We start from the raw sequence: 14,617 nt of genomic DNA on the forward strand, positions 1-14,617 counted from the left end.
CAAAAGCAGCGCAGTTGCAACTGCCAAAGTAATTTGCGATAAGTGCGTCAGATTCTTTGGGGAAAATTCGACCACACACAACAGTAGCATCAACAGCAACAACAACAACAACAACAACAACAGCAGCAACGACAACAAACAAAACCCCAGAAATAAGCAATGTAAAAAGTGAAAATTTATATTATGCAACTGCAGCTTCAACGAAACTGGAATGCGCTGCTTGCAAATGAAAGAATATCTTTACGTTCTATCTCTTTTACTTTTCTCTTTTTTCTTCTCTTCATGTTGTTTGTAATTTAATATAACCTTAACTCGCAGCACAGAAAGCAACGAGGGGCAAGGGGGACATTTAATCATCATCAACGTTTGCAATGGCCTTTTTTTTTAAATATATGCATCATATTCATTTAATTTGATAGTTTATCGATGATATAAAAAAATGCTGTAGAAATGGAAGCAATTTGAAGTATGAGCTAAGATTAAATTAACACTTTTCATGAAGTGCAAAAGTAAAACCTTTGTGGAATATGACGATTAATCCAAAATGCTCATACCATATCAATAATATCAGACTGTTATTTAATACACAAAGTGAATTAATCAAATTAAAGCTTAATAGCCAAACTTTGACTCTACACTCTACTTGTAGCTTTTAAAAATATGGCGAGGTTTGAAATAAATGGTGACATTAACTTTATTTTTTTTATATGTACAAGTTTTTTTTTTATATGTAGTTTTCAATCTATAATTTTCTTTAAAATTAATTTTGAAATAGTGCAAATGTCATAATAAAAATCATTATGTTAAATACGTTTTTTTTTGTTAAATAAATTTACAAATTTAATAATGATCTATCGAATTTCCAGTAATAATTAGCTGCAAGTTGAATGATAAATTCGTGATACCTGATATGCTTAATAACCCATTGAATTGAATGACAACGGACAGCAAACAGTTGAAACTGCGGCAACTATGCAAATAAGCAGCAGCTGAGAGCAGAAAAGGAGGAAAATGAGGATGAGGACGAGGAGGAGCAGGAGCAGGAGGGGGAGCATGAGAGTGACACACACACACGTTTCATTTGTGGCTTGTCGTGTTCGCCACAATGCTATTTATGTGAATGTATTTGTCTCTCTGTTAATAACTCACACAAATGCACAAAAAAGTAAAAAAAAAAAATGAAAAAAATTAAGAAAATGGCAATTTGTGCGAGTATTTCAACATTTTGTTGTGTTGCCGCGCATTGTAATAATAAATTGTATAAAAGTATGCAATGAAAATAAAAATGCCAGTGCGTAATTAATGAGTCAAGGTGGTGTCAGATGGCGCATACACACTCTCTCACACACGCACACACACAGATATATGTGAAGAGAGAGGAAGGGAAAGCTGCTGAGACAGAGAGCTGTGTTAAGTCGCGTATTTCATGGCGTTTATTTATTATGCACAATGTGCCACCGACCGTAGAATGTGGCAGAGTCGAAATTATTGACTCAATTTGTAGGCATGTGTGTGTGTATCTTTCTGTGTGTGTGTGTGTGTGTGTAAGCCCAGTAGGCGCGTTAATTGCTTATGGAGCGCACATTATTCAACTGTCATTTGGCTAGTAAAGCGGCAAAGCGGCAAAGCGAAATGAAGCTCGCTAAGAAGCGGCCCCAAAGTTGCGTTGCGGCTTTGGCAAACAATTAGGCAGCTAATTTGCAGCAGCTCAGGCTGTGGCATGGGGCATGCGGCAGGCAGAGGGACAGCATAATGTCTGTGTACTCTCTGCTCGCATGTTGAGCTCTGTCTCTGGTGTGGTGCTAATCCTGTCACACACACACACACACACACACACAGGCAGAGCCAGAGACACAGACACAAAAGGCGAATCCTTGTCAGAGGCTGTCCGTCAGAGGCGCGTTCATTTTAGGCGTGATGAAGGGTGGCGTGGAGTGGGTGGGTGGCAGTGAGCGGTATATTTGGGCCAGTTGCTAAATCACTGCAAAATCCTTTTGACAAATACCCACACAGGGACGCGCTCAGCTGAACTGTACTTAACTGAACTGAACTCAGCTCAACTCAACTCAACTGAACTGAGCTGAAAGGATACGGATACGAAAACGGCCACGAAAACGCTAATATGGCAAGTTATTCAAAAGGCATATATATATATATGTAGGCATGGCATAGCTGCAACTGGCGCTGAATCTCGTGACTGGTCTACAGAGATAAATGCACTTGCCGTTGTGAAGAAGTCGCTGTCAACTGTATGCGCTTGTCAACGCCGAAAACTAAAAGGTGACAAGGATAAACGTAGCCCATGACACGGTATGGCATTGCACACATGTCACTGGAGCAACTGCATCTGCTGTGGTTTACACTCACCCAGGCAACCAAGCATCCTGGCATCCTTGCATCCTGGCATCCAACCCGGCACATTGCAGCTGTCATGCGTGCAACGTTGCCCATACTGATTGTAGGATCCTTGGCTTACGGTACGGTACTGAAAGTGGCAAAAGTTGCAGTCGCTGCATAGAAGCGGCACATCAATCAGCCATCGCCGTCATAGACAACGCATGTCAGCCGTAATTTACGCGCATTCACGACACTTTTGCCATGCCAACAAACAAAAGATTCCGACGACGCAGCTCACTTTCTGATTTAGCCCACACTGCGGTTAACCCACATCCCTAACTTCCTCACCCTTCTTCCCCTCACACAAACTGTCTCGGTCGTCATCTTCAAGATGCGCTGATGTTGCATTTAGCTATTCTCAAGTTGATTCTATAATGCTACAGGTAGAAAAGGGATGATTGACAAGATTAAGACGTCAGCAATTTTCACTGATTTTAGAAGACATTTTAAGTAATCGTTTGATTTCATAATGCGATACATAAAATAAATACATAAAAGAGAGAACTTAAAGCTGTTAAAGTAACATATTATAATATCAATATGGAAATATTATTATTTTTAATATTCTTAAAATCTATATGCGAGTGATTTAAATGGATTTAAAGACTTTTTAAGTCGATTTCATAAAGAGATACAAAACATAGATACATAAAAGGTCTCACTTAAAGCTATAATATCAATATGGAAATATGATTTTTTTCAAGGACCGTAAATAATGATTTTTTTTTTTTTAAATACAAAAATTATGGATTTTATTTATCAAAAAATAAAACTCAAAACTAATAATTACTAATGATTTTTAGTTTCTGTCTTCTGTGTTAAACTTTTCGCCGTTATGATTACATATTCTTGTTCTATGATTTAATACCTTTCATATGATACATCACATGTCAAAAAGTTTAACACAGAAGCCTTAAAATATTGTTAAATTTAATTTTGAGCGAAAAAAATTAAAATCATTTATTAACATTATTTTTGAGTTTTATTTTTTTGATCAAAAGTAATGATTATCGGTGAAGAAAATCGTAAAAATCATTATATAATCATTAAACCGTTATTTTTAAAATAAAATTTATAATGATTACGGTCCCTGTTATTTTTAACATTCTTTTAAATTTCATTTTCTTTGTTTCATTGATTATCCACGAAAAATTCGAAACTAAATATCTTTTATATATGCGAGTAATTTGAATAGATAATATCTATAGTTCTGATATTACATTTTCTTACATTCAATGAATGTATATTATTTTACTGTAAACAAACACTTATAGAAATTTGGTTTTAATTTAGTTTGCTTGATGTACTAAGCCCTTAGCTTTTAGTGCAGCTATCTATCAAAGCAGAACTAATTTTCAAACTCTTCTAAATTTGTGTTCAATAGCCAATTTGGTTGTAAGCTCAAATGGACGTTCATATTTTATTTTATCCCCAGAGCCGAATTCGCAACATAGTTCAGATTTTTCTTTGAATTAAATTAACGAATTATACAATTAATTAATTATAAATTATAATACGCGTTAAAACTTTAACAGCTTGATTTTTCAAATTCATATATTTGGGAGTTCAAAGCGCAGCTCCAACTGAAATCATACAAAATGAATTCCAATGGCATTATATAAAGACACAACAGTATTATGCATAGTTACAGTGTTTGTGAAATGAAGTTTAACACTTTGACGATAAAAATTTGGAAACTTTGTTGCCATTTTGCAACAATATTTCCCTTGGCAGGCGCACAAATTTCATTTCATTTTGGCTGCCATTTGTAATGAAAACAATTTAATTCAATAGACAATAGTTTTATGTGTTCTATGACGTGCTTGGATAACGAAATCAATTTCTTGGCATTCACATACCCCTATTCCCCACACACACTCACACACCCACACACACCTACACACACACAGGTGATCATTACATTTGGCAGGTCGCAACAATTCCGAACGAATTTACTACACTGAATCGACATTATTGGGGAATGGCTGTCTATTGAATTATTATAACAGTTTCTGCTGTCAACATTGTTAGCGATGTATCTATGTACGTGTGTGTCCCTAATATGAGTGTGGAAGTGTGTGTGTGCGTGTGTGTGTGTGGCTGTTGTTGGCAAGTACGTGACAGACGCGGTTTGGCGCGATTAAATTACGTTTATGATTATATTTTGTTACAAAAACACACAGTGCCATACAATGCCAGCGCACACAGACGCCATAAACAATCGCTTATTCACACATGCACACACACAAACACACGCACACACACGCACACACTCGGATACACACACAGATACACGTATAAATCTGTTCAGCAGCTGCCAGCCACAATGTATTGAAGTGTAAATGGTTAACAATTGTGGCAAATGCAACAACAATACAAGCAAGCACATCAAAACCGAATAATGAAAATGAAGCATCGTGAGTGCTTGTGACGCTTTTGTCATTGTCATTTTATTTTATCTAAAATATTTATAGAGAAATCGTTTTAATTGCATTTTCATAGCATAAACGAATTAAATTGAATTGCAGTTAACGCTGATTAGATCAAATTATTAAATCGATATTTTTAAAAAGAAATTATTAAATTTAAATAGTTGCTTTATCTAGTATGATTAAGTAAAATAAAGGCTGCCAACTGGCTCTGAACTTACTCTCAAAATATCATAATTATATATTTAGATTCTCTAAAAAATGTAACTTCAAAAATTTTAAAAAATGAAAACACCTTAAAAAACTGTTATATTTTATTTTTATTATTTTGAATCAAGGCTCAATCCGAACTATATTCAACAATTTTTGATGTGTTCAGACATAATTTAAAGAATTATTTATTATAATCATAAATTATATGACTTTATAAGACTAATCCTTGTCTTGAATATTTTTCTGAGCTTATCGAAACTATTTGGATTGAAACAATATAGGTTTTATGATAAATAGATCGTTAAAACTGTAGATACAATAGACCAAAAATTCAAAATTATCATGGGTGCTCTAGAAATAAGAAACAACCAAAGACCGGTTGGTTTCATTCCTGGAAGAAATCTGTTTATCTTTACCACCGATATTTCGTATTATATTAAGCACTTTCAGTTTATTATAATCACTTAAATTGATGATATTGTTGCCTGAATGTAATTATATTTGTAAGATTATGAATACGTAATGATTGCTAATAAGCCAACTCTTAGTTTAGTGTTATGAATTACGAATCAAAATCTAACCACCTGTCGTATCCATTATGTCGAGCACTCTCGACTGGGTCATTATCATTTCTCTCGACGCTTTTGCTGATAGCTGACAGTAAATATCATTTGAGCTGACACTTATTGCATATTGCAAAAACACAGCGCCCTTTCTGCGCTTATAAGTATGTATAATGTGAAATTAATAACAATCATACGCCATGTTGCTCCGCCCTGTAGCCAGTTTCCAGTTGCCGGTTGCCAGTTGCCAGTTGCCAGTTGGAGCTGACAGACGCATTTACGGGTTTGGGTTCATAACTTCTTTTCACCATGATTTTCTAAGCCTGTCAGAAATTGCAGTAAAATTGCGCAGAGCATTGAAACAGGCGCCAAAGCGCAGCTGCAAGAATGCTTATTAAAATATAAATATGCAAAAGCAAAACAAAGTAAGCAACAACAACAAAAAGCGTGAGCGGATGCCAAGTACGACTTGTAGAAGCGGCGAATAGAACGGGCAAGTTAAAAAACTAAAGTTTTTATACTATAAAATAATTTCAACTACTCGAAACGAGCACGCGCCAAGAGCTGAAGTGGTAAGGAAAAGTGTGTGTCGGTTGGAGAAGGGCGTGGGGGGAAAAAAAATACTACTACAGTACACAACTTAAGTAGAAATTTCATGCGCGCAGTCCAAACTTTAGCACTTTTCAGTCTCAGCCCCAGTTTCAGTTCCAAACCCCTCGCCGTGGAAAAGAACAAGGAGTGCAAACCACCCAAGGGATGGCAAAAGTAAAGTTGTTCTTTGCAAACAATGCACAGTTATTCTTTTGGCGCATTTCGGACCAAGGTTATTTCTATATACATTATGCAGGGCACAACGCAGAGTCAACCTGATGGATGCTCCAAGCAATCTGCGTTCCAGTCCATGGGGGTGACAGCGGCCAAAGATAAACTTAACAAAACCCTACAGGGTTTTATGCATTTTTGATAAACTACGCAACAGTTTGGCAAACTCAACAGTCGAGAAAGTTGGGAGGTAACCTCTCTGCTTAGTACTGTATACCTTAAGTGCAATTTGGCAAACATTGCTGCAGTTACAAAGTCTATAGGAATGTCTGTCTATCCACCTGTCTGGCAGTCATCAATCAATTAACCAATTAGCTCAACATGCTCATCAATTTCCATGCAAAAGTAACTAATTGTTGGGCGAAAGCAAACGCAAAACACATCTAATCAAATTTAATTAAGCCATCCAGCGAACAACTTGCAAGCCAAATGAAATGCAACTCTTGGCCAAGGCCTAAACGCCCACGCACACGCCCACTCCCTTTAGCTGGCCTGTATTTGATTTGCAGTTGAAATATGTGTGCATTGCATGCAACATGGGGCACAACAAAGCTGCAACTAGCATTTTGGGTTATCAATGCACCTAAAAAGTATATGCACCGCAAAAAGCGCACAATGCACAGTTCACAGTGCGTACCACGCCCTAGAAATCCGTTGTCGTAACCATATCCTTCCGCACTCTCTGCCCTAACTGATAATCTGCAGTTTGGGCCTTTTATTACTAACAAAAAAAAAAAGAGAGGGAGAACCACAATCGTGCTGTCGAGTTGCGTGCCCCAAACGAACTTGAGGTAATTTTTAGAGTTTTTATGGCCAAGTTGTTGACTGTTTATTTGCGCATTATATACACGACCAAACCGACTGTCTGACTACCTAACTATCTGTCTGTCTGTCTGTCTATCTATCTGTCTGTCTGCCTATTTGCCCAAAAAGCAAAACAAACCGAACGTTGTCTGATTGCATTCAACTTGCTTGGCCATTATGTGAATAGGCTTTGCAATTCGAATTGGAATTGGAATTGGAGTTGGGTAGCCAAATCGTTGTACCAGAAACAGCCTAAAAATCCGTTCCCTCTGTCCACGCAGTTCTATCAGTCCTATTTCTGGGCTCTGATCCCGGGTCTATGCGTTCAGATAATCAACTAAACACTTCATTATATCGTCGGCGGTAGCGCAAATTGTTTCACCAATGCGTTCGCTTTTCCTGTTCGCTTATTTGTGTGGTTTAGCCATGGTAAGGCTTGCCAAAGGGGGAACTGGGAGGAGCATACACTGATAGAAAAAATGTTCTAAAGTCAAGACTCTGGTCTCAGAACGAAGATTTTTGGTCTAAAAAATGCGTCGAGAACATAAAATTCTTAAATTAAGAGCCCTCATCTTGATTTTAAGAACATTTTATATAAGACAAAGTTCTTATTTTAAGAATAAATGTTCTTAAAATTGAAATCAAATAATAAAATAAAACAAAATAATTTTTTTTTTTTTTTTAATTTTAATTTGTTTTATTTTTATTTATTTTATAATGGTTATTTTAATTTGTTACGAGTGGGATTCGAACCGCCGCCAACTGCTTCACAACTGAAGCGGCCTCTCTAACCAGAGCGCCACGGTGCCAACATTTGTTTGACACGAAATAGTACCTATTTATACTCTCCTAAAAATTTAAGATATTTATTCTTATATTAAAATTCTAAGATTTATTAGACTAATAATCTTAGATTTAGTAATTTGGCTTTAAAATAATCTTATTCTAAGAATAAAATATTTAAGATGAGTGTTCTTGATTTTAGAAGTTGGTCTTTTTTTTCAGTGTACTATAGTGCGAACATTTTCCCATTTTAATTTCGCACATTTTGTATGCACGCGTTTCCTTTCGTTTTTTGTTTTTAATTGAATGATAAAGCTACGACTGCAGCTATTGTGAATGAGAAGCATTAATTTAGATTAGCGAATGAAAAGTGCGGCAGGTCGTTGAGTTGTTGATAGGTATACATTTGTAAGTACTAAACTCACACCTATACATTTAGAAAATTGTTAGCACTTTAATGGGATTACAGCACAAAGATAAATTTTAAGTTGTATAAACGTTTAAATAAAAACTGGCATCATTTATATAGATGAAGTCAGAAATCTATAACTGAAACTGATAAACAGAGAACGGTTGACAGATAAGAGTGTTTTTATATATATTCATGATTAATTACTTTCATATCTTCTTTATTTATTTCGTCAGTTTCCACATACTCATAAATAAGTAACTATATCCCATCAATTAAGTATACACAGTTCTTAATTTGCATCCAAAATTTGATATCACATAAAACCGTTATTAATTTTATTCAAGCCTCCCTCGTGGAACTGAAAACATTATTTTATGACCCAATCGAATTTTGTATGAATAATTCAACATTATGGTCATGAATTGTTGATGGCGCAATAATATTTTTATAATGAAAGGCTGATGTACCTAAAGTGCTATTTAAAACTCATCAGCTCAACCCTAAATCGCAACACTAGTATTATTCCAAATGCCATAAACAATACACTATACATGGTGTATGCTTCTTTTGTTCTAAACTCAATGCAGAGAGCTGTGCCAAATTAAATAACATAAAATAATATGAACATGGAATTTTCAAAATTAAATACAAGGCCAAATAATCAGATGGATGGACGAAACAAAAATTATGCGTTTTCAAGAAATAATGATGATAATTCAGTTGAACAGCAGCAATGAACAACTAACCAAAGGGGTAAATAAATATTTAATATTTAAAATGAAATGAATAACTTTAAACAGTAATTACCAAAAGACAAAAGGGCAGTTACTGTTTAAAATGTACAAAAAGTAAAATAAGTTATGTATATTATCATTAAAATTAATATTGGGAAAGTAATATTTCTACAGTTTAAAAGAACATGACGGGAAATTCAGCCCAGTTGTTTTTTAAAATGAAGATCTAGATATTTGAAAGGTGGGCGACTCTAACTAGAGATCTATATGAAAATATTACGATATATATAGGAAAGTAGAGGGAAAGGGTAATTATTTAGAATCTGATAGCAATATATCGAGAAATATTTAGAAATTAACAGATCTCAATGAGTTGAGAACTCATCTGAATTCTTCTCAGTTTTAGCTAGTAAGGCACTAAACCAATATAACTCTCAAATAGAAAAACAGGGTAGCTTTAAATTACTGTCGGTGAAGGGATACTTATAAATTTTCCAGCACTGGCAGAGTTCAAAGGTCTGCGGGTAAATGGGTGCAAATAGGAGTGTGTGTATGTGTATTGAGTGCACTTAATGCTGCATTGAGTACAACAACAATAGCAAAATCAATAGCGATAATCATAATCGTTTTAGAGCACACATAAAAACAAAAAACAAAGTAAACACAATACAACAACCAAACACACATGAACTATTTTCACATCAAACATAAGCCCGTCAAAAAGAAACATTACACAGTAAACATTCATATTTTGCCATAACATTTTATTAAAAAAATTTAAAATAATTAAAAAACAAAAATGGGAAAAATGTTTACACACCTCCTTCCTCGTCACTACTACTTCAGGTATTTAATACAAATTACGCTGCAAAATACAACACTTAAAGTTTCTGTGACTGTATTAAATTATAGAGCTGGATAACATCTGTAGCTATATCCTGCATTGCGAGCAACTTCTAGTTATTAATGGATTCAAAACGACGAGCATACTGAGCTAATATCTTAAGGATGGCGGTTCCTTTACGAATATAACTCATTTTAAACCAGAAATTTCAATGTTGTATTTGTTGAGCTGAATTATTATTATGCATACACTTAATAAAACGCCTTTTCCGGTCACAAAATAGACTAAACTGACAACAAACGTCTTAAACTAAGAACAAAACTGGCCAGGATTAGCTGACTTACTGACTGCTGGAAAATTATAAAGTATGTCCTGCTCTGTCCTTATTGTTCCCATGACAAATCAGTTTAACAACAATTATTTGCCGGCTGAATGATAGAGGAAAGAAGCGGAAAGTAGAGATTAAGGCTTTTGAAATTACTTTCTATGCAACTGGAAAATGCACTCGAGACGGCCCATTGTCGTTTTATTGACAAATGAATGAGCTGATTTGCATGACAACTTTTCCAGCACTTCCAACTGAGTCTGTGATTTTGTGAATTAACTTGCTGTTGCCTTAGCATCAGCATTAGCATCAGCATTGAGTTGCATCTTAGCATTTCACACTCATTAAGTTTAATTACATACTTTGCACACTTCGGTCAATCGAGGCATTCGTAATTGCATTTGTAAATCATAATCGATAACAGATTTGGTTAAGCTCTTAATTTAAAAAAAAATGAAGCTCAGTGACTTTCCACAATTATAATATATAATTCATAAATTACCCAAAACGTTTAAAGTATTAAATTTTTTGACTTTGCAATAACAAAAGTTTAAGTTTAGTTAATTTTATTTTTAAATACTTTACTTTAATTTTTTTTTTTTTGCTTGTTGGCTTAAAAAATACACTATTAAATAAAAATATTTTCAATTTTCAATTCCTTAAATTATTTTTCAATTATTTTTAAATCAAATTGCGTCCTTCTCCACATTTTAACTCTTTGGCTACCCCCATCATTTGTCGAGCAACTTTTTAGCCTCTCACTCAGTGTCCTGGCACAAAAGAGGCATAAAAACCACATAACAAATCATTAAGCGTTCGTGGTAATGCTCTGGGGAGACTCCGATAGACAGCAAACAGCTGGGCTTGGTATGGTCTCCTTAAAAAAGAAAAGGGGAAGAGAGCTCTGTCACCCAGGCTCGCAATGGTGACCAGCAAGATCGTAAAATCGGCGCTCGTTAGAGCCAAAGTTTGACGCATTTTATTGCTAGGCCAAGGCACGAGAAGCACACGAGTCGCGACCCACGACCCACGATACACTGATGTGGTTGAGAGCCACTGATGTGGTGGCATTGCCACTGCCATTCGACTCCATCAGTTGGCTGTCTCCGGGCGCACGTAAAAGCAAATCAAGCAAATGGACAAATATGTGGAGCCGACCGCGACAGAAGCAAGTTCAGTTGATACCCAAATGGGATAGCGGTGGAGAGGGGGGGAGGAGGGAAGGAGGAGGTGACCCAACAGAGCTGCATGATTGCATTTTATGTTTGTGTTAATTTTTTATGTCTACTTTTCGAGTGGGAGCATCATAAATAAAGCAACAATCAATTTTCATACGCACTGTTGTACGACAAAGTACAAAGTTGCGCCGATTGTGGGCTAACGTTGGTCGTAAAAAAAATACCGAACGGAAATCGTATAATTTAACATAATATTATTGCACAGCTGGCTGTGGTGAAACCAACCCCCGCTTATTCAACCCAGCTCAACAACTACAAGAACAACAACAGCTGCGTAGACTCTGCAGTCAGCCCACTACTTAAACATCATAAAATATGAAAATTCATCTGCAATTCATCAATTATTTATTTATGGCAATGTTCTTGTGCGTTTTACGCATGTGTTAATGAATAATTTTTTGTCATTTTTTGCGTGTGTGCGTGTGTTTGTGTGTGTGTTAAGAGTGTATATGAGAATGCGTGAGTTTAATCAATTCGAATTCGGTTTTGCATTTTTATTGCACTTATGCGCATTGCCTGAAATATAACGAATAAAAGAGAAAATTGCTGAGTATGATAGACTTAAACATACCCTGTTCACTGGTGTCAATTGTTTTTAGTTAGTTATCGCTTAAATCTTTATGTTTTGTCATACTCTATTCATTTCTATTTTCCTTTTTTTTTTACTACGATCTTCATCTATAATTTTAATTTTTAATTTTATTCTTAAAATTTGTCTTTGTTTCTGTGTATCTTGCCTTTTATCTTTTTTTCTGTCTTTGTAAATTGTTTTATTAACATCTGTATATTTTTTTTCCAATTATTATTATCACATTTATCAGCAACTTTATCTAATTTTATATTATTATCTTTACCTTAAACTTTATTTCTATTTTTTCAAGGTACATTTTTGTATGCCCTTTTTTAGTCACATTAAAGGTACAGGGTATTTAAAAATCAACCCATCCAACCGAATGTCACACATAAATGACCATGAAATTCGCATTTTGTTTCGGTTTTCTTTTGTTGTGATATAGCTTTTGTTGCATCAGATCAGATCATGCGATTGAATGTGGAGACAACAGCTGTGTCAGTGACAGCCATTCAGCAAGGGTCCCAGTTCAGGTCCAGATACCACAGAATCAATGCCCATGAAATACCACAACCAATCAGACATTTTTCTGTCTACTCGCACAATTTGCAATTTAAATGGTGATTTCGTTAATGCGTTGAACAACTCCATCGGCATATGGACAGATTATTTAACTGAGACGAATAGTTAATACTCGTATCGGTGTGAACTTATCCATTTGCAATGAATTTCGTGATGAAGACGGATTTTAAATCTCATTTATTTTCAATAATATAAATCAAATGCATATTAAGAATACATTGAAAGCCTTTTATACATATGTAAGTATTCATCTCCTTATCGGCTGTTAAGCTGCTTATACAATGCGGTTAAAAAGTATGTATATTCATACAGTCATGTCTGGATATATTGAACTAATTTTTTGCTAGTCCTGCTCACAGTATTCAGGCTGTTTACTAAATAATGGCTGAAATTGGAAAAGTTTTTGATTACTCACTAATTAAATGAATCTTTGCAATTTATCGAGTTGTATTTTATTGGGTTTTACTATACCAGACATGACTGTATCATTTATTATAATTAGTTTGTCATTTAAATCTCGTATTTTAAGTGGTTTTGCAGAAAATGTTTAAAGTATTTGCGAAAGTGTTAAAATATTTTATTAAAATAATCAATCGAAGCAGCGTTGCAATGCGTCATTAATTGTTAATTTAATCTATTACCACTTTTACGTATCGCTATTTGTTTTATTTGTTTTAAGCTTATATTCTCGAACCTTTTGTCCATATTTTGTTTCCTTACATTTTGAAATATCGCTGCGCTCGCTTTTATCTGGAAGTTTAATCGTTTAAGATAGATTTTATAGCATAAGTTCATATTGTCTTCTGGTGTTTTTAAGCTCGTTAGATAGTTGATTTATTAAATCGTCACTCGTTACAGATATGCAAATTATTACTTAGTAAAACTACTGTCTAAATTAGCTTTAACTGTTCCCGTCATTTTATTACCATCGATGTCCTTCCTTACCATCAACTTCTCCGAACTTTAACTTTCTTGTTTACTCATTAGTTGGTGGGGTTTTTTTTTTTTAGGAAATATAGATCGAGACAGTATATGCTCGCTAACACATCAAATTAACATACTTCAATTGAAGTACACAGAAGTTTTCAGAGTAAAACCCATCGGCACATCAAATGCGATTACCGAGCAAAGTCGGTTGTGGCACATTTGACAGCTTGCAACTGGCGCAACAAAATGCAGACAAAGTTGACTATGGCAGCGGGCAAAAAGTGCGAGTGTTGCGGCAAGTGAAGTGATGCAGGTGGCATGTCCATATAACCGGTCCAGGTTCAGGCCAAAACGAGCCGTCACGCAGCCAGCAAATAAGCAAAAGAAAATTCCATTTGAGACACAGCCGTTGCATGCCCCCACCCCACCCAACCAACCAATTGACGTGCATTACAAGCGTGCCAGAACTTTTTCCGCCATCAGCGTCGAGTGCAAATTAAACCGAGCAGCGCTCGAGGTTAATTTCACATGCATTTCAGTGGCAATCAGTGCGTGCGGCACTTGCCACACGGCTCCATTGCTGGTGGCACTTAGTCCCCAACTACTTATACAGCACTCTGACAGTCGCCGTCGCCTGGTCACCCGCAAGTCTCCCTTTCATCTTGATTGCAAGTCCTCTCTCTCTCGCTCTCTCGCTCTTGTCTCTCTTTCGATTGGTGTCCTAATCCGAAACTCATTTCCTTCCCGTGCCAGCTTCTCTCAGTGCGGCGGAAATGAAGCGCTGTCAAGGATTGTGCTCCAAGTGCAGTCCGCACCGAAAGTTTCTTTGCATGTGGCCGGATAATTGCGTGTAACAGGTGTGAAAGACGGAATTTACAATGCGGCCCAAAGGCTACCACTACCACTATCACTATCGTACACTCGCAGTTGCACTTAGCCAAGTTTGTTGCAAATTAAGTTCAAGTAATCGTCT

At 35.7% G+C, this 14,617-nt stretch overlaps 1 long non-coding RNA gene across 1 annotated transcript; it reads left to right on the top strand.

The window, feature by feature from the left end:
• The first annotated feature begins 9,841 nt into the window (after window positions 1-9,841).
• Window positions 9,842-10,290, top strand: LOC117791364. Its single transcript, XR_004618041.1, has 2 exons — window positions 9,842-10,003; window positions 10,070-10,290. It is a non-coding gene; the product is annotated as an uncharacterized LOC117791364 (long non-coding RNA).
• Window positions 10,291-14,617: the final 4,327 nt, after the last annotated feature.

The sequence above is a fragment of the Drosophila innubila genome (assembly GCF_004354385.1).
Source record: "Drosophila innubila isolate TH190305 chromosome 3R unlocalized genomic scaffold, UK_Dinn_1.0 2_E_3R, whole genome shotgun sequence".
NCBI lineage: Eukaryota > Metazoa > Arthropoda > Insecta > Diptera > Drosophilidae > Drosophila > Drosophila innubila.